This window comes from Heptranchias perlo, chromosome 12 (genome assembly GCF_035084215.1).
Source record: "Heptranchias perlo isolate sHepPer1 chromosome 12, sHepPer1.hap1, whole genome shotgun sequence".
Lineage (NCBI taxonomy): Eukaryota > Metazoa > Chordata > Chondrichthyes > Hexanchiformes > Hexanchidae > Heptranchias > Heptranchias perlo.
The window spans coordinates 61,120,232-61,140,537 of record NC_090336.1 but is presented as its reverse complement, the minus strand read 5'-3'; the positions used below and the strand labels follow the sequence as shown (position 1 = coordinate 61,140,537).

The 20,306-nt window shown below is 46.2% G+C and overlaps 1 long non-coding RNA gene across 4 annotated transcripts in view; it reads left to right on the top strand.

The window, feature by feature from the left end:
• The window catches only part of LOC137328073 (uncharacterized), a 36,938-nt gene extending 33,084 nt beyond the window's left edge, over positions 1-3,854 (top strand). For all 4 annotated transcript variants that reach the window (XR_010964610.1, XR_010964609.1, XR_010964608.1 and 1 more), the window contains one exon: positions 3,351-3,854. This is a non-coding gene — a long non-coding RNA (uncharacterized lncRNA). The remainder of the gene's footprint in view (positions 1-3,350) is intronic.
• The last annotated feature ends 16,452 nt before the right edge of the window (positions 3,855-20,306 follow it).

Here is a 20,306-nt window from a genome sequence, read left to right as displayed (position 1 = left end):
TTAGCGTCCATGCCTTCAGCTGCCTGGGCCCTAAGCTCTGGAATTCTCTCCCTAAACCTCTCCGCCTCTCTACCTCTCTCTCTTCCTTTAAGACGCTCCTGTAAACCTACCTTTTTGACCAAGCTTTTGCTCAGCTGTCCTAATATCTTCTTATGTGGCTCCATGTCAAAATTTGGTTAATAATCGCTCCTGTGAAGCATCTTGGGACATTTTACTACGTTAAAGGTGCTATATAAATGCAAGTTGTTGTTGTTGTCAGTCAATGTCAACATCCTTCCAGCAGGGGTTGTCAGATAATAATTGGGAGCAAGAACCCTGGTTTATATTTTATCCCCTCCCCTAGGGACACTGAGGCCAATTGTGCTGCCCCTACTGCCACCCTGGGGCTGAGATCACAGCTACAGTCGGGAGGGTGGGGGGTGGGGTGCACGGGAGCCAAAGTGGACACCGATCCGTCCAGCCCCTACCCCCCCCAGGAGCTTTGAACTCCCGTGCCTCATTAGCATTTCCCGATGCTGACTCCTGCCCAAAGCAGGCAGGAATGATGTGGGGGCCTGCAGGCGGAAGTGGAGAATCGGGTGTGAGGGGAGGGGGAGCAGGATCCACAGAAACGGTCCCCAGAGCAAGGTAAGCGAGGAAGGAAGAGGGGGATGGGGGGAATCGGGAACAATCGCAGACAAGGAGGGGCAGGGGAGGCCCAAGGTATCCTTGTGGTGCCAGGAGGAGCCTCTCCTGCTCTTCCTGGCCCACAAGGCATCTTTTTCCAACTTACCGTGGCCTCTTCTGGCCATGAACCCCCGGCACGGTCTAGGAGTCAGGGTGGGCCCAGCATCAACCTCCCGAACGCGAAAGTTCAAATGTTGTCGTGGCGCCGGTGACGTCATCGGACCGCGACCTTTCAATGTAAAGCAGGCCAGGGACGGGCCTGTTCCTAGGTAAGTTGATGCCATGGCGAGCGAGCAGGAACCCATCGTGAACAGAGTGTGACCCCCCCCCCCACTGCCATCTTTACCTCTCGACTCACACTGTTCCCGCCAGGCGGGGGGGAGGGGGGAGGGGGGAGGTAGGGTTGCCAACTCTGCTTGTATGTCATCACACAGCCTCCCACCTCCAAGCGTAGGTCGGGGTGTAATTGGAATAGACGAAGACCCCCAAGTACATTTGTAGCAAAAATTCTATTTAGAGACACTACTGATTTCATAGTCCTAAATCTGCAGTCCTTGCAATCTGCAATTGATTCAAAATTACATAAAGTTAATTTTGCATTGTTTATAGCAGCAAGCATGCAATTGTCCACTGTATGTGAGGAACTTCATCATCAGGGCCTGTTTTAAAAGTCAGTAGGTTTAAAAATTGGGGTCAATTTCAACACCCTTTTCAATGTTTCCAGCAGGATTCTTTTTCTTTAATCATTTAATATTGTCATCGAAGAATAACTTGGATGAGCTCCTGAGCCTAGCAGTGCAAGAGAACTGAATTGACATAACAAAGCTAAAACTGAAGCAACCTAGATTAATAATGGTATCAATTAATCTGGCACAGGTGCGATGGGCCGAATGGTCTCCTTCTATGCTGTATCATTCTATGATTCCAGCCGCCTAAAGTCAAACAGCTTTTATTCCCCCCATCTCCAATAAGTAAGAAACAAAAGTGTTCAAAGAAAATGAAGAAAACGCACAATTTTTTTTTAACACCCCTATAATTTTTCTCCCGGGTGTTGCTCACAGCAATGTCCTGGAGTTTAACCTTTAATTCCTGGAGAACGGTTGGCAATCCTAGGGGAAGGTTAAAATCTACCCATTTAATCTATAAACAGATCTATTCCCTAGCTCCCCAGTGCACATCTAGTAACTAAATGCTTTCTGAAACTCTGACGGGCCTTGTATCTTTAACCCTATTTTGCTGAAACAACAAATGGTAATTTTTCAATCCATGTTATGCAAGGTTTTCCTCACAGATATTTGAATCCTCCAAACAAGGAAAGCTCCTCAGACTTAAATGGTACAATTTTAAAGGGGGTGAAGGAACAGAGAGACCTGGGGATATATGTGCACAAATCTTTGAAGGTGGCAGGACAGATTGAGAAAGCGGTTTAAAAAGCATATGGGATCCTGGGCTTTATTAATAGAGGCATAGAGTACAAATGCAAGGAAGTTATGCTGAACCTTTATAAATCACTGGTTAGGCCTCAACCAGAGTATTGTGTCCAATTCTGGGCACCACATTTTAGGAAGGATGTCAAGGCCTTGGAGAGGGTGCAGAGGAGATTTACCAGAATGGTACCAGGGATGAGGGATTTATTTGAAGAGAGTAGAGAAATTGGGATTGTTCTCCTTAGAGCAGAGAAGGTTTAGGGAAGATTTAATAAAGGTATTCAAAATTCTGAGCAGTTTTGATAGAGTAGATAGGGAGAAACTGGCAGGAGGGTCAGTGACCAGAGGACACAGATTTAAGATAATTGGCAAAAATTCCAGGGGGGAGAATTTTTTTACGCAGTGAGTTGTTATGATCTGGAATTTACTGCCTGAAAGTGCAGTGGAAGCAGATTCAATAGTAACTTTCAAAAAGGAATTGGATATAATCTAGTAAATGAGAAATTTGCAGGGGTACAGGGGAAGAGCAGGTGAGTGGGACTAATTGGATAGCTCTTTCAAAGAGCCAGCACAGGCACAATGGGCCAAATGGCCTCCTTCTGTGTTGTATGATTGTATGAATCTATGGGATGAAGTTTGGATTGGACTTTTATTCACTGAACTAATTCATTTGGTTTGAATTTATCATTCTTCTCATCATTTATGTTTAGTTTCTTTTTGTGTGCATGTGTTTTATTCCATTAGACAGTGTGGTTCTGGTCCAGAATTAGGAACAGAAAGACAAAACATTTTTTCTTCTTCAGCGAAAGCAGTATTCCACCTTAGGTTTCCACATGACCGAAATCCAATTTTCAATTTTCTGAATTAACTGCATCTCCTCAGATCTTCCTATTTAATCATAGAATCTAACAGCACAGAAGGAGACCATTCGACCCATTGTGCCTGTGCTGGCTCTTTGAAAGAGCTATCCAATTAGTCCCACTCCCCCTGCTCTTTCCCCTTAGCCCTTCCATGTAATAACTACGGTTCATAACAGTGCATTTGCAAAAGTAAACCTACTTAAATGTGCAAGGCTCGAACAACAACAACAGAAGCAGTCTTTGTTGTAGTTTGATAGTAGGAGTTCCTTGTCTAGTGTATCTAGGAGTGTGTCTCTGTACAAGACAGAATGTGCATCTCCAAAATAGCTAATTTATATGGCTATACCAGCCAGGGTACAGTGTCTCACTTAAATGTATAATTTTCCCTATCATCAAGGGAGGTGAGATTTAAGCCAGCTAGTCCAGATACATCTACCAATGCAGAAGGTGAATTTACTCAGGAGCAGAGGATCAGATCCAGGAGGAATGGATAGCAGCTCTACAGATGGCAATTTATCACTCTGACGTCTCAGAACGCTAACACCATCCTCCTGGAGGAAGGTGAGGCGACCAGTTTATCTGTGCCAGCACAGAAGGACCAGGTCATACAAGTTCTGGAAACAATACTAATTACAAGCATATAGACTCTAATCTATTCAATGGACTGGCAATCTAATGCTGTTAACTATCTAAGGAGTCTAATCATAAATTAATCTCGCCAATTCACATCAACCTCAGTTAATGATATCAACTGTAAAGTTATAATCAGCAAGCAGTTAATGTTGAATTACGGTAACAGACTGAACTGTCTTTGTAACCTCTGTTATTCACTTTGTCAGTTATCCCTATCTACTAATTATTTTCATACTCAGGTTTACATTTACGTGCTGCTAGCTATGTATCTAAGGTTAATAAATGATTGTTAGTTCCTGACTTGTCTGGCTCTTTCTTTGTTGATTAGGCAAGAAGGGGTTAATTTATTCACTCAGTAGCTTGTGTGCATCCTGATTGGAGGTTGGTAGTGTAAATTCTAGAATAATCCAAACTTGTTGACCTAAGGGTTGATGCCAGATATAGGCATCATTCACTCCTAGACATGGACCGGGTGGCACATCCCCAGACAGTTCCTTGCTAAGGAGTTAACAATTCGCACCAAGGCTACAGTTGCCCTGTAAGTGCGTGCCAAGTCATCAGAAAGTTTGGCTCTTCAAAGTTAATTGGGCAATAGCCAGTTTCAACTGAAACAAGGATATCTTGTTAATTGCAATTGAGTCAGTTCAACCTTCCCGCACAGAGGAATCCAATTTCTGTCATCAAACTTCTGGAAGGCAAAAAAGGCTCAGATATGTTTATAATGGCAAAGGTTTGATCACAATCACCTCGCCGTTAATGGGGCTAATTACAAGAATAATCACTTAACACAGGTCACAGTTATAATTATTATTTTTTTCTGCCATGCTTGAGAAATGCAGTTTATTTTTTTTTTAAAAACCCACAGATACTATGATCAGTAACGCTGTTGGGATTGTGCTGATTTCATGCTGCTTATCTTCCGCTCCCCCACACCAGTGTACCGGCTTGCAAGTCTTTCACTCCTTAAATTCACTGTTACAGTCTAGTGACACTGTCATGCGTAGGGATATCATTTCATCAGGGACTCTTGTTAGATTCATGACCCTACCGCGACCTTGAATTGGCCTTTAGTCGTTACTGATGGGAGATGAAGGAACAGCTGCTGTCTACATGATTACTGCACTGAGGTGGATCTGAACACAAAGGGGCTACGAGTACCACACTGAGTTAGCGAGAGCAATAAATTTGCTGTGGTTTTTTTTTGAAAAGATGGGAGTTTTAGCCAGTAAGGATCCATGTACTTGATTGCAGATTTTGATGGCTCTGTAATTGTTACATAAATATAAACATTTCAAGGCCCCAACAGCGCGAAATATTATTGTAGGCTGCTTTTTAAAAAATGTAGATAATTCTGTGAATGCAGAGACATTCCACATTCTTGCCCTTTTTTGCAATTCTGCTCTAAATTCACAAAAATAATACTTGTAGGGTAGAGAATGTGCATATTTTGAGCAATGCAAAAGAAATATTGTTCCTCGTTAATTGTTAGTTTTAAAAAAAAATAATGTATTTAGTACAATTTGAGCAGCGGAACTCTGGTGTCCTGGCCAACATTTTCCCACAATTAACACCTATAACTGGCTATCTGGTGATTTATTTAATTGCTGTGCGCAAATTGGCTGCGTGTTTCCTACATTACAACAGTGACTACATTTAAAAAGTGCTTCATTGACTGTGAAGTACTTTGGGACATCTTGAGGTTGTGATAGGCTTTATATAAATATAAGTTCTTTTTTCTTTTATCTGTGTTCTGATACAGGCTTTGGGGTAAGAACAGGGCAGTTTCGATTAGATTTGGATTGTTCTGGCAAAGACCAGGGCAGAATGACCTCTTTCTTTGTTGTAAACTTCTATGGTTTAACATCAACCTACATCTATATCTATCTGTTTTGATAATATATTAAAAATTTTAAATCGGTGCACACTTCCTATCAACTTTTCAATTAAAAATTCCTATGCAAAAAATTTATAATGGAAACTCCCTATGTAAACGTCACACTGTAATTACACCCTTCCGCCACTGGAGGTGCTTCTAGTTTACATTGGCAGTTTTCATTATAAAGATAGACAGGGATTTATAAAGGGAAAAGTTGACAGGAGGTGTGCACAGATATAAGATTTTTAATATATATATATTGAAAATATTACATCTGCATGCCTTGGCCCCATTATCCCCTGCCCTCTAACCAGACTCATCGGTATTGACTCACTGGGATATAAATTGGACCACATTTTGCCTGCTTTACGGACGCAAAATGAGCCAATTACAAGGACTAACGTCTCGTGCCCAAAAGATGTCTTAAAGATCTTCGATCCGATATTGGATCAGGTGATTTTTCAGGTGTTCCTGGTGGCCGCCTAAAACAGGCGTTAGGCCCCCTGACATATGCAAATGAGCAGCCTAATGCCCGTTTTGGGCCCCCTCCCTGCTGAACCTCGATACTGCACCAGGACTGCTCGCCTCAGGAATCTTAAGTGGTCACTGGGAGACAGCCACCAAAAAGTAAGAGGTTTTTAAACGAAAATAGAAAAAAAAAGCAGTCTTTGTCGTGGAACATTTTGCCTAGTATATTTAGAAGGGCCTCTGTAAAATTGGAATGTGAATTTATCAACAGAGAGAGAGAGAGAAAGGTTACAGAAGTTAACATTGTGCAGCTATACCTGCCAGATATAGGCAGATAGATTTGTGTCACTTATATATACAAATTTCCCTGAAGTCAAGAGAGGTGTGATTTAAGCCAGTCCAGACACCAGCACAGAAGGTAAATTTACCCAGGAGCAGAGGATCCAGGATTGGAATGGATAGCACCTCTACAGATGGCCGTTTATCACACTGACGTCTCGGAAGGCTAACACCATCCTCCCAGAGGAAGGCAAGGTGACCAGCTCATCCACGCCAGCTCATAAGGACGAGGTCATATAAGTTCTGGAACCATTTCCAACTACAAGCATATAGTCTATTGAATAGACTGGCTACCTAATACTGTTACCTTGTCAGCTATTCAAGTCTAATCCTAAATTAATCTCACCAATTTATATCAATCTCAGACACTGATCTCAACTGTAAGTTTATAATCAGCAAGCACTTTACTGCTGAATTACTCTGTCACTACTGAACAGTCTTTGTAACCTCTGTTAATCCTATCTACTAATTATTTGCATGCTCAATGTGTAAGTTTAAATGCTACTAATTATGATTCTGAGGTTAATAAACAATTTCTGGTTCATGACTTATCTGTCCACTTTAATAATTGATCATAAGGGGTTAATTAATTCACCCGGTGGCTTGTGCGGATCCTGATGGGAGGTTGGTAGTGTAAATGCTAATATGTTCTAAACTGATTGATGTCAAACAGCTTAATGAGTCAAATTTAGGCATCGTTACCTCCTGGGCATAAACTGGGTGGTAGACCCCAGACGGTTCCTTGACGAGGTGTTAAGGTCAAGGGTTAAGGATTCATCTGGTGCTCTTGATGACTATTCTTGTCAGGGTATCGATCCCTGTGTTTTTACACTATCTTCACACTCCAGACTTACCATACCAGATGTAACACACGAGATGTCACGCTTCAAAGTTGAATACTCTGTTCGAGATACAAAAACATCTTAAAAAATGAGGAAGACCAGCCATTGACCTGCAGCCTAAAATTTACAAGTAGTTACAATTGATGGGCCTCTAGTTTTCAACTGGCTACAATTACCTGGACTTGCCCATTTAGAGTAGTGGTTTTAAAGGGACAGGCCAAGTTAATAGCTGAACATCACAACCCACCACCTCCACCGTCTAGAAGGATAAGGGCAGCAGGCGCATGGGAACAACACCACCAGCACGTTCCCCTCCAAGTCACACATCATCCTGACTTGGAAATATATCACCATTCCTTCATCGTCGCTGGGTCAAAATCCTGGAACTCCCGACCTAACAGCACTGTGGGAGAACCGTCACCACACGGACTGCAGCGGTTCAAGAAGAAGGCCCACCACCACCTTCTCAAGGGGCAACTAGGGATGAGCAACAAATGCTGGCCTTGCCAGTGAATCCCACATCCCGAGAATGAATAATAAAAAATAAAGACATAACACACAGTGATAGAAAACTACAGCTGACTGCAGACTACATGTGAGCAACACCATGGGAAATCTATTTGCTTTTCATGAAAAATTCTTGAAAAGAAGAAATGCAGTAACTTCACCTAATAGAATATATCGGGGGGTGAGATTTAATATCGACGGGGAGCGCAAAACAGGTGGGTAGCAAGATCAACCGGCCATAATGCAAAACGCCCGATAAGAAAGGGGCTTGGCCAATCAACACCAATCCTTTCAAGAGATCAGACACGATTTTCAACTCTATCTGGCTTACTTAAAAAGTGAGGAATGCGAATAACCAAAACGGAAATGTCGCAGAAGAAAAAATGCAGTGAAATCTCCCCCTGACCTCCATTGGGAATGAAGCAAATTGCCAGCACATCAATCTAACATTGCAATCTGTGTTATTTAACACTGGAAGCACCAATTGGAATTCCACTCTCCTTACAGGACTGGATCCATAGCATTTCAACAACAACTTGCATTTATATAACGCCTTTAATGTAGGTAAACGTCCCAAGGCGTTTCACAGGACTGATTATCAAACAAAATTTGACACCAAGCCACATAAGGAGTGGCAAGTAACAAGTAACAAGTGCCAGGCAATGACCATCTCCAACAAGAGTCTAACCACCTCCCCTAATCTTCAACAGCATTACCATCACCGAATCCCCCACCATCAACATTCCTGGGGGTCACCATTGACCAGAAACTTAACTGGACCAGCCACATAAATACTGTGGCTACAAGAGCAGGTCAGAGCTGGGTATTCTGCGCGAGTGACTCACCTCCTGATTCTCCAAAGCCTTTCCACCATCTACAAGGCATAAGTCAGGAGTGTGATGGAATACTCTCCACTTGCCTGGATGAGTGCAGCTCCAACAACACTCAAGAAGCTCGCCACCATCCAGGACAAAGCAGCCCGCTTGATTGGCACCCCATCTATCACCTTAAACATTCACTCACTCCACCTTCGGCGCACTGTTGGCTGCAGTGTGTACCATCCACAGGATGCACTGCAGCAACTCGCCAAGGCTTCTTCGACAGCACCTCCCATACCCGCAACCTCTACCACCTAGGAAGACAAAGGCAGCAGGTGCCTGGGAACACCACCTGCACGTTCCCCTCCAAGTCACACACCATCCTGACTTGGAAATATATCGCCGTTCCTTCATCGTCAATGGGTCAAAATCCTGGAACTCCCTACCTAACAGCACTGTGGGAGAACCTTCACCACACGGACTGCAGTGGTTCAAGAAGGCGGCTCACCACCTCCTTCCCAAGGGCAATTAGGGATGGACAATAAATGTTGGCCTTGCCAATGATGCCCACATCCCATGAATGAATAAAAAAAATATTAGGACAGGTGACCAAAAGCTTGGTCAAAGAGGTAGGTTTTAAGGAGTGTCTTAAAGGAGGAGAGACAAGTAGAGAGGAGGGGAGGTTTTAGGGAGGGAATTCCAGAGCTTAGGGTCTAGACAGCTGAAGGCACGGCTGCCAATGGTGGAACGATGAAAATCGGGGATGCACAAGAGGCTAGAATTGGAGGAGTGCAGAGATCTTGGAGGGCTGTAGGGCTGGAGGAAATTACGGAGATAGGGAGGGACGAGGCCATGGAAGGATTTGAAAACAAGGATGCAAATTTTAAAATCAAGATATGAAGGTTGCAATGAATGTGTATGAGCTTTCTTCGGCATCTGGTTTGCCTTGTGAAATTGACCCAGCATTGGCGGTGGCATTGTCATCGCAAAAGTCAGAGAATATTAGTCCAGAGGAAGAATATAAAATTGCCTGCCTCCTTATGGTGTTTGTTGCTGTATCTCTTCCAACTCTAGCCAGCAATGTCATGTCCCAGTACAGTCCTGCTATTGAAGGACATTGCAACAACATTCATTGTGTTGCTGGACCGGGAGCCAATGTAGGTCAGCGAGCACAGGGGTGATGGATGAACGGGACTTGGTTGCAAGTTAGGAAACGGGCTGCAGAGTTTTGGATGAGCTCAAGTTTACAGAGGGTGCAAGGTGGGAGGCTGGACAGCAGAGCATTGGAATAATCGAGTCTAAAGGTAACAATGGCATGGATGAGGGTTTCAGCAGCCGATGAGCTGATTCACAAATTATTTGACAATCCATCCCAGATTGAATGAAAAATACTGGTGTGAGGCGGCCGTTTGGGATATGAGGTTTAATTCATTCATTACGATTCTACCTTTCTAAGAATGTGACTCCCAATCTCGGGTATTTTGATGCAAGACTAGCTCATCCAGCTGAAGGTATTCAGCTGTGTTTCACAACCTATAATTGTAATGGTAGCCATTGGGCATGCAGTCAAACAAGTACATCTTTCAATTTATTTGCAGCCCAGTTAAGTGTTGTGATTAATTATGTTTTAAAGCAGGAGGGAATTTAAGAAAAAAGTCTCAGGGTTGACATCATAAATCACTAAGGTGGTGGTTGCTGAAATTGCACATTTCCTGAAATCTGAGACTAAACCTCGATGACACTTAGGTGCAGTGCACTCAGTACAAACAGTTGCCATCAGTATGTGTGTACCAAATTCATGCAGGAAACTATGCATCAAGCTTAGTTTGTATAGTTGGTGCACGCCTCGTAATGTGATGCGCTGTCACTGTCTGGTGCCAGCCATGGTTCAGTGGGTAGCACTCTCACCTCTGAGTCAGAAGGTTGTGGGGTCAAGCCCCATTCCAGAGACATTTATACCAGGATGAACACCAGCCACCCTCTATTGGTAAAGGGGAAAAAAGAGGTGTCTGGGGCCTATGCCTGAAACAGGTGTTAGGCCCATTCCATATGCAAATAAAGAGCCTAATACTTGTTTGAGGCCCCCCACTGCAAGGTTGCTTTGCTCTGAGTAAGTCAGCGTTGGCTGCACCCAGTGAAATCAGACCTTGGGACCAGCTGCTATCAAAAAGGTAAGTTTTTCACATTTACTCTCCTGAATGTGGAGCCAGGAGGAGCAGGAGCGCTCCTCCCAACCCCACATTCAAAGAACGTGGACCGCCACTCCACCCCGCAGGGAACATACCCTCAGCCCTCCCCTCCCCTACAGCAAAAATGGGCGCGCCCGAATTTCTACCCCCAAAGGAGAGCCCACTTACCTTGGCACTTCTGTGGATGCCCGAGAAGCAAGGTATAGAAAGATAAAATAGATGGATAGATAAAGGAGATAGATAGATAGATAGATAGATAGATAGATAGAGGAGATAGATAGATAGATAGATAAAGGAGATAGATAGATAGATAGATAGATAGATAGATAAAGGATATAGATAGATAGATAGATAGATAGATAAAGGAGACAGATAGATAAATAGGTAAATAGATAAAGGAGATAGATAGATAGATAGATAGATAGAGGAGATAGGTTAAGGAGATAGATAGATGATAGTTGATTCATAACCATGATGCATATCCTGACAGATAAGAATATTTGACTCATACACCCTAGACACACAAATTAACTATTTCTTTCATATCAAAGAACCCTACTACTAATTCAATCATGGGAATGAACCCATTTGATCTTTTATATTTCAAAAAATGTCCTTGGACTTTGAACAAAATGATATCAGCAATTCACATCTAGTGGCAGCTTGCACCTGACTCAGGAACATCCATCACTCGACGCTGCCCTTAGTCTGTTTCCAAGCGCCAGGAGTTAAGCAAACACATATCATCCGTGAGGAACACTGGCCAGTGCATCTGAAATACGTGCTTGCATTTACTTGTACTTTATAATGTTTGTATTCTTCTGCCGGAAGCAGGTTATGAATGATCGGTGCACTGAGTCAAGAGAATGGAGCTGAATAAAAACAGTCACACAAAAAAAAAAGCTCCCTTAGGGTAACCTGTTTGCACTCCCTGAATGAAACTTCTAGCCTGCTCCTTCAGGAAGATGTCTATACTTGTGTGCTTACATATGTGTGCAGGGTAGGGTTGCCAACTCTGGTTTGACGCATCGCTGGAGGTTTCATCACATAACCTCCCACCTCCAACCGCCCCGCCCGGTCAAACAGCATTTTTTTCCCCCTATCTCCAATATTCTCATAACAAGTAAATAAAAGTGTCAAAAGGAAATTAAAAAAAGAAACACCATTTTTTAAATGCACCAATAATTTTTCTCCCTGAGTTTGATCCCAGCAGTGTCCTGAAGATTAATCTTTAATTCCTGGAGACTCCAGGGCAATCTCTAGGAACAGTTACATTTCAGATGTTTACACAGTACAGGCAGCAGAGTCCTCACTGACTAAATGTTCACATTGATTTCAGATACATTCAAAAAATAGCCCAGGAGGTCCAAGGAATTCCTGGGCACTTTATTTTCCCACCTAGTTTGATACAGCACTGGATTTACATTCCACAGGAACACAGGAATCGCGAGAAAAAAAAAGACCAAATGTCTATCTCATAGTATCACAGTAGGTACAGCACAGGAGAAGGCCATTCGGCCCGTCGTGCCTGTGCCGGCTCTTTGAAAGAGCTATTCAATTAGTCCCATTCCCCTACTCTTTCCCTATAGCCCTGTAAATTTTTTCCCTTCAAGTATTTATCCAATTCTCTTTTGAAAGTTACTATTGAATCTGCTTCCAGTGCCCTTTCAGACAGTGCATTCCAGGTCATTACAACTCGCTGAGTAAAAAAAATGTTTCCTCGTGTCACCTCTGGCTCTTTTGCCGATCACCTTAAATCTGTGTCCTCTGGTTACCGACCCTTCTGCCACTGGAAACAGTTTCTCCTTATTTACTCTAATAAAACCCTTCATGATTTTGAACACCTCTATCAAATCTCCCCTTAACCTTCTCTGTTCTAAGGAGAACAACCCCAGCTTCTCCAGTCTCTCCACATAACTGAAGTCCCTCATCCCTGCACCATTCTAGTAAATCTATTTTGCACCCTCTCTAAGGCCTTGTCATCCTTCCTAAAGTGTGGTGCCCAGAATTGAACACAATAATCCAGCTGAGACCTAACCAGTGCATTCTAAAGGTTTCGCATAACGTCCATAACATTTGTACTCTATGGTCCCGATATTAGCACCCGCTATCGGGTGCGTTCCTGGCGGGGGGGGCTCCGAAAATCGGGGAATCCCGGAGCAGGTCGGGAGCTCGGCTCCAACCCGCCCACTTCTGGGTTCCCCACAGACGCGCTGACGTGCGCGCGCAGCCCCCGCATGTGGGACTCCCGTCGGCAATTAAAGCCAGCGGGGTGCCACTTGACAGTATTTATTCTGGTATTTCAGGTCGTTAACAGACCTGATTAAGGGAATATATCAGGAGGGGTGGGATTTTAGAAACAACTGGGACTCTTTCCCGTACTGGGGGAAACACTCCCAGTTGAAATGGACGTGTTGCAGCTATCAGCCTGTGGCAGCTGCAAAGGTCCATTTGACAGGTGGTGGGGGAGACCCTCACTCATTGCAGAAGGCCACTCTGTCACTTTAGACAAAGTTTGGCCTCCACCACCCTCCTCCTAACAATCAAATTCACCAACTTGCACACTTACCCCAGGGTCCAGAGACATGTACCTACCTTGCGGACCCCCTCAGATGTACATCTTCCGGATGGGGGCCGCCGTAGCTGCAGTCATGATCTCCTCGGAGGACGAACAGCATCACCAGCCTCGCCGGCCACGCCGTCCACTCTGACACGTGGAGCTCCACAACACAGTGCTGTGACACATCCACCTGAACAGCAGGAGGGAGGGCAACCGCAGAGAGAGATGCGTCGCAGAAGGCACTACCCTCGCCACAGGGTCCACAGACCGAGGCTCAGCTTTCTGGACCTCTCTGAGCAGCAGTGCACACGGAGGCTCAGGGTCACTCGACATGTAGTCGTGGACATCTGCAGCCTCCTTCATGCCGAGCTGCTCCCAGCTGGCCCGAGCACCATCTTCTTACCTGTCGCTGTCAAAGTCACCACTGCCCTCAACAACTTCTCCTCCGCATCCTTCCAGGGTGCCACCGGGGACATCGCCGACGTCTCTCAGTCGTCTGCACAAAAGAGCCCTGCAAATACACGTACACCCACTCTGCAGTGACACAGTGGGTGGCATCAGGTGTGGGTCTTCATATTGATCCTCAGGAAAGGGCATTATTGCACAAACCAGACAAGATTTGCAAAGACGTGACAGTAGTGGTGCCAATATAATATGTGATGTGAGTTGGTCAGAAATTAAATATAGGTAAAAACCATGACAAACCCTCAAACACCCTTGTGCATCCCCTTCATGCTCACGATACGTTTGCCTTACGCTTCCTACTGCACATATGTGATGCATGCCCTGTGGCTGCAGCACAGGTAGTGGCAGGTTGAGTGAGGCTGACCGTGAAAGAGATGCATGAGAGGGTGAGTATGGGATAGAGCCATGAGATTGTATGAGGATTGGGTTGAGTGGTAGTGGTGGGATGAGTACTGGCCAGGTGAGTAAGTGCAGGTAAGATGAGGATGAGCTTTGAGTGGGTGTGAGGGGTGATGTGACAGAGTAGTGTTGGCAGTGCAGAAGGAGATGTGGGGTGGGGGCGGTGATGTGGCAGACAGAGTGTAGGGGAATGAGTAAGTGTACTCACTTTGGCTGACCTACTTAGGTCATTGCAGCGCCTCCTGCTCTGTATGCAGGTGGGCGATATGTTGGTGGTGCAGGTGACCCCCTCTGCCACCTTGAGCCAGGCCTTCCTGGTGGCAGAGGCAGGCCGCTTCCTCCCACCCGCCGGGGGGAAGATCTCTGTCCTCCTCCTCCTCCTCACCCCATCCAATGATACCTGGAGTGAGGCATCATTAAACTGGGAGCAGCCTTCCCCCTGGGCTGCCCCATGCTGTAATTTTTCCTATTTGTTGTAGCATCTGTCAGTGGAGGACTGACCCTTTAAAAAGAGCTCCTCCAGCTGACAGAGCTTATTGCGCATGCGCAGCCCGCCCGACGCGCAGATCAGCAGTGGGGAACCCGGAAGACCAGGTAAGTGGATCCAATTAGGCTGCGATCGCGCGCGGGGCAGACTGATTTCACCGGGTGCGTTACCCACGCGCCCAATAGCCCCCCCCCCGCGAACCCGCCGCCCTCCTAATATCGAACCCTATGCCTCTATTATTAAAGCCCATATTCTTTTTTAACAGCCTTCTCAACCTGTCCTGCCACCTTCAAAGATTTGTATACATACACCCCCAAGTCTCTCTGTTCCTGCACCCCCTTTAAAATTGTACCATTTAGTTTATATTGCCTCTCCTCATTCTTCCTACCAAAATGCATCACTTCACACTTCTCTTGTATTAAATTGCATCTACCATGTGTCTGCCCATTTCACCAGTCTGTCTATGTCCTCCTGAAGTCTGTTACTATCCTTCACATTGTTTACTACATTTCCGAGTTTCGTGTCATCAGCAAACTTTGAAATTATACCCTTGATACCCAAGTCTAGGTCATTAATATATATCAAAAAGAGCAGTGGCCCTAATACCGACTCCTGGGTAACACCACTGTATATCGAGCTCGCCTTCTACCATCCTGGTAGTCACATGATACAATGATAATGGAGTTGTTGACTAATTACAGCAATCAATCTCCATCAATTAGTCTCCAACAGATCCAGACATGACACGAGGAAAACCCCCAGTGGTGGAGAGCTGTGGGAACCAGAGGTCCAAAGTCACCTGTTCCTCCTGAGCCTGTTACACTGACCACATGTCATGTCTCAAATTACTCATATACTGTCTCCCAAAATATTATTTTCTGAAAGAAATCTATCTAATTTGCATTTAAATGAATCAATACTAACTGCTTCCTCTGTATCCCTAGGGAGCCAGTCCCATAGATTAACCACTCGCCCGATGCATTCTGCAGATTCCTTGTGGTATTAAATGGATGCAGCGTGAGAGCAGTCCATCCAGAGGGTCCCACTCCACTCCTGGAGTCAGGTTGGTTGACAACTCCGGATTTACACTACAGCTTCAGTGTTGGTGCTAAGAGGTCACACCGACGATATGGTTGCAGTGTAAACACACACTTAAAGAATGGTGAAGACAGAGTGTAGACCCTCATTTTAACCCCTGGTGCCTGACAAGAATGGGGCTTGCAGGGGATTAAAATCGTGTCAGCGTGATACACATCTTCTTCATGCCGCGTCCGCGCCATTTTAACAGACGCAATGTCCCACAGAAGATGTAACCTGCGCTTAGCCTGATTGACTCTTCAAAGGGCCCCTTGCCATTCTGATTACTGAAGCTGAGCCATTGAGAGGCAGTGAGTGCCAAGTGGCCTTCATATCCCATAGGGAAGGAGAAGTATTCTTCCTGTGCCCGCAGCCTGAGTTGAGGGATCCATTCAACCTGTTCATTAAATGGACAAAAGAAAGACGTCCCAATGCACTTTACAGCCAATGAAGTACTTTTGAAGTGTAGACACTGTTGTAATGTAGGAAACACGGCAGCCAATTTGCTTGATTTAGACTTCCTGGACCTTTGTTAGTTTTTGGCCCAGGACGCACAGTAAGATCCCACAAACAGCAATGAGGTAATGACCAGATCATCTGCTTTTCATGATGCTGGTTGAGGGATAAATATTGGCCAGTATACTCACCTGCTCTTCTTCAAAATAGTGCCATGGGATCTTTCACACCCACCTGAGAGGGCAGACGGAGCCTCGGTTTAACGTCTCAACCGAAAGATGGTTTTATTGGATGATTGGATGAACCAATCATCTGATAAATCCAGGTAACCTTTGTTCCCACTTTCCTCTCCCCATGAATTTTCGACTCTCCACTTTTCAAAGTCACCTTCATTTTCATCCTTTTCAGAGACTTAGACCTTCTGACTCAGAGGTGAGAGTGCTAGCAACTGAGCCAAGGCTGACGTTACCTTGGTTTGCTTCCCATGTTTGTGCTCTGGGCCTATAACTAACAAAGGTCTATGGAGTCTAAATCAATCAACAGACCTTAGTGCACAAAACCACGGGCCTGCGATGAAGAAACAGAAGATTGCCAGGTTAAATTACCACATGCAAAAACAATTTCCAATTTACCTTTACAGCCACCAATTTCAGCACGCCCACGGTGCTTTCATGTATTTTAGCTCCAAATGCAGCAGTTTCCACAAAAGAAAAGGAGTAAGACGAGCCCACGTTTCATACATTTTTATGACTTCTACATTCGAACTGGATAATTGTATTCAAAATGCATTGAAATATGGAACGAACTTTTAAAAAAGTAGCAATTTCTGCACAGCCTGGCCATTTTACAATATTATGAAGGGAATTGGTTAGCATTTTCACAGCGATGCATAGAGCAAGAAATTGGGCCGCGTAGCGCCCATTGTTTTGGCGCTACGCGGCCTCCCGAAGTGCCAAGATGGCGTCTTGGCTGCGCAGGCACGTTTCCTGTGTGACGTGCGTTGGGCACCATCTTGATATAGGAGTTAGCGCATGCGCAAATACTGAATGCTGGCGGTATGTGAAGTAGGGAGAAAATGCGTACAGTGTGCAATGCTGATTTAAAGTGATAGACACCATTTTGGACCTTAATACTCAACTGAACACACAGCCTTAACCACGCACACCTGAACATGTCTCAGAGTGCCTGGAGGACCACCCACCAGTGCTATTTAAAGGGACCATGCAGGTGTTGCAGGTTAGCTGCTGGATTATTGCTTCAGCTGTTGGTGGAATAGGAAGTGTTTTTTTGAAGCTTCCTATACTTACTGAGAGTTGCTATGGTACATTTGAGAGTGCTTTGGCAGGTACTGCCTTACAGATCAGAAAGTTACAACCATGGTTGAACAACATTCCTGGCAAGTGCTCCCGCTGGGCATTGAGCACGACTGGGAGCATGCAGAGAGGAGACAGAGGATGAGGAGACGCAGGGCACTGAGCAGGAGGCCATATCCAATGAGGGCTTTCTGGGACCAATTCTCTTACCTCAACATGAGCGAGGAACATTCGACAGCTGAGGTTCACAAAGAAGGCAGTGACGGAGATCTGTCAATTGGTGCGGCCACAACTGCAACCTTAGAACAGGGCGAGGACAGCATTGTCTGTGGCTGTGACGGTCACCGTGGCACTGAATTTCTATGGCTCAGGATCATTTCAGGCCTCTGCTGGCGACATGTGCAACATCTCGCAGCATGCAGTGCACTGCTGCATAAGGGAGGTCACAGACACACTGTACCAGATGAGGAACAGGTTCATCACCTTCCCTCTTCACAGAGACAAGCAGAACGAGCGAGTATGGGGGTCCGCTCACATTGCTGGCTTCCCCATGGTGCAGAGTGCCATTGACTGCACGCACGTTGCCCTGCATGCCCCGCATATAAACTCGGCTGTCTTCATCAACTGAAAGGGCTTTCACTCCCTCAATGTGCAGCTGGTGTGCGACCACACGCATCGAATCATGGAGGTCGATGCCTGCTACCGTGGGAGCAGTCACGACGCCTTCGTCATGCAGCAGTCCAATGTGCCAGCTATCTTTCATTTGCCTCGGCAAGTCAAAGGCTGGCTACTGGGCGACAAGGGCTATCCCCTCACGCCGTGGCTCATGACTCCAGTCAGGAACCCAAGGACACGTTCACAGCAGGCCTACAATGAGAGCCATGCTGCCACGCGCAATGTCGTGGAGCACACCATAGGCCTCCTGAAACAACGCTTCACTGCCTGGATCGTTCTGGAGGAGCCCTGGAGTACTCCACTGAGAGGGTGGGAAGATTCTTTGTGGTATGCTGCATGTTGCACAACCTTGCCATCATGAGGGACCAGCCCTTGCCACCAATAATCAGAGAAGACCCTGAGCCAGAGGCTGAGGAGGAGGAGGAGGAAGAGGCTGAGGAGGAGGAGGGGGAGGAGCCGGAGGAGGAAGTGGAGGAAGGCGCAAGGGTGCAACAGGGAACATACGCCTTGTCTGCAAGGACTTTGCGTGCTCGCCTGAACCGTGCCCGTTATCAATAATGTCAACTACATCCTCCAACTCACCAACAGTCCTACATTCCCCATCTGTCCACTCCCACATGACTATCAAATCGCCTTCCATCTGATTACACATTGGTTTCCCCCTCAGCTCATTGCACGAATAAAAACCACCACCAAATACAAATCCAAAGTCACTTTTATCAATCAATCAACAGGTAAAATTATGGAAACAGAACAGAACTATTCACCCTTGTGCATTGCCTTAGTACCTGTTGTTCGTGTACCTTTACCTATCCTAGTGCTCCTACGAAGAGCACCCCCAGTAACATGGGTGGTGGGAGGCTGCTGGCCTTCAATGGAGGAGCGGCAGATGGCCTTGGAGGACGACCTCGAGCAGCTCTGGGCCAGGAGGGCCCGGCTTCAGACTGCACCATCTCAGCATAGGCTGCAGCAGTCTGGCCTGGATGGCTGATAGGCAACAACAGAGGCACTGGCAGAGTGGTAGGGGTGGGAACAGGAATGCTGTCGTCCTGACAGAGGGCAGCGGGTCCGACTGTCATGGTGCCACTGCCACTCTCCCGGGGCGGTGCCTCAGCAATTCTGGTGATCAGCTAGAGAATGGATTGCTGGATTGCTGTGATGCCCTGAGAGCCCCGCTCCACAGTGGTCCCCAGAGCCATGATAGCAGTGGTATGAGCTTCCATTGCAACAGTCTGAGCTTCCGTTGCAGCAGTCTGAGCTTGCGTTGCAGCAGTCTGAGCTTGCGTTGCGACAGTTTGAGCTTGCGTTGCAGCAGTCTGAGCTTGCGTTGCGACAGTTTGAGCTTGCGTTGCAGCAGTCTGAGCTTGCGTTGCGACAGTTTGAGCTTGCGTTGCAACAGTCTGAGCTTGCGTTGCAACAGTCTGAGCTTGCGTTGCAGCAGTCTGAGCTTGCGTTGCAACAGTCTGAGCTTGCGTTGCAACAGTCTGAGCTTGCATTGCAGCAGTCTGAGCAACAACCATAGCTTGCAGGCCTTGGATGGCAAATGCAATGGAAGCCGCTATGTCAGCCATCAGACGCTGCATCATGGTGGGTTCCACAGGTGTGCTGATGGAGGTGACTACCCGTTCCATGTTGGAAAGGATGGGCTCCACGCTCTGCGCAAAGCCCTGTGCCAAGTTGGAGCTGGACTCCTCCATGCCCCTTCTCATTGTGCGCAGACTTTCTGGCAGGCTTTCCAGTGCCCCAAGCATTTGGTACTGTACGCCTATCAGCCGTCTTCTGTAACCTGGCTCATCGAAGTCCTCATCTGACTCCTCTGCAGCAGAACTAGTGAACGACGTCGCCCTCCGACGACCTGGCACCTGTGGTATCCGTTCCCCCCGCCCGGGCTCCTGCGCACTTGTGCTCGGTGTCTCACCACGTGCAGATCCCTCCTCTAACCTAACCTCTAAAGGACACGCAGTGTCAGTCTCTGAGCTGGTGGAAGCCAGTGTGGCTTCAGTATCCCCCTCCTCCTCCTCCTCCACCTCCTCCTCGGACGATGCCGCCACATGTTCTTGGGTATCTGCAATGACAAAGGGAAACAGGTTAAGTTGTGGAGCAGGGAGAAGAGCAAGTGAGACTTGCATGCCGACAGCATCTGCAGCACGAGAGTCAGAAAAGATTATGGGAGGAGAGAGATGTGGGAAATGAGCATTAGGTATGCAGAGACCTCCTTCATCGGGACCTCCAGTGTGGCATGTCGTCAA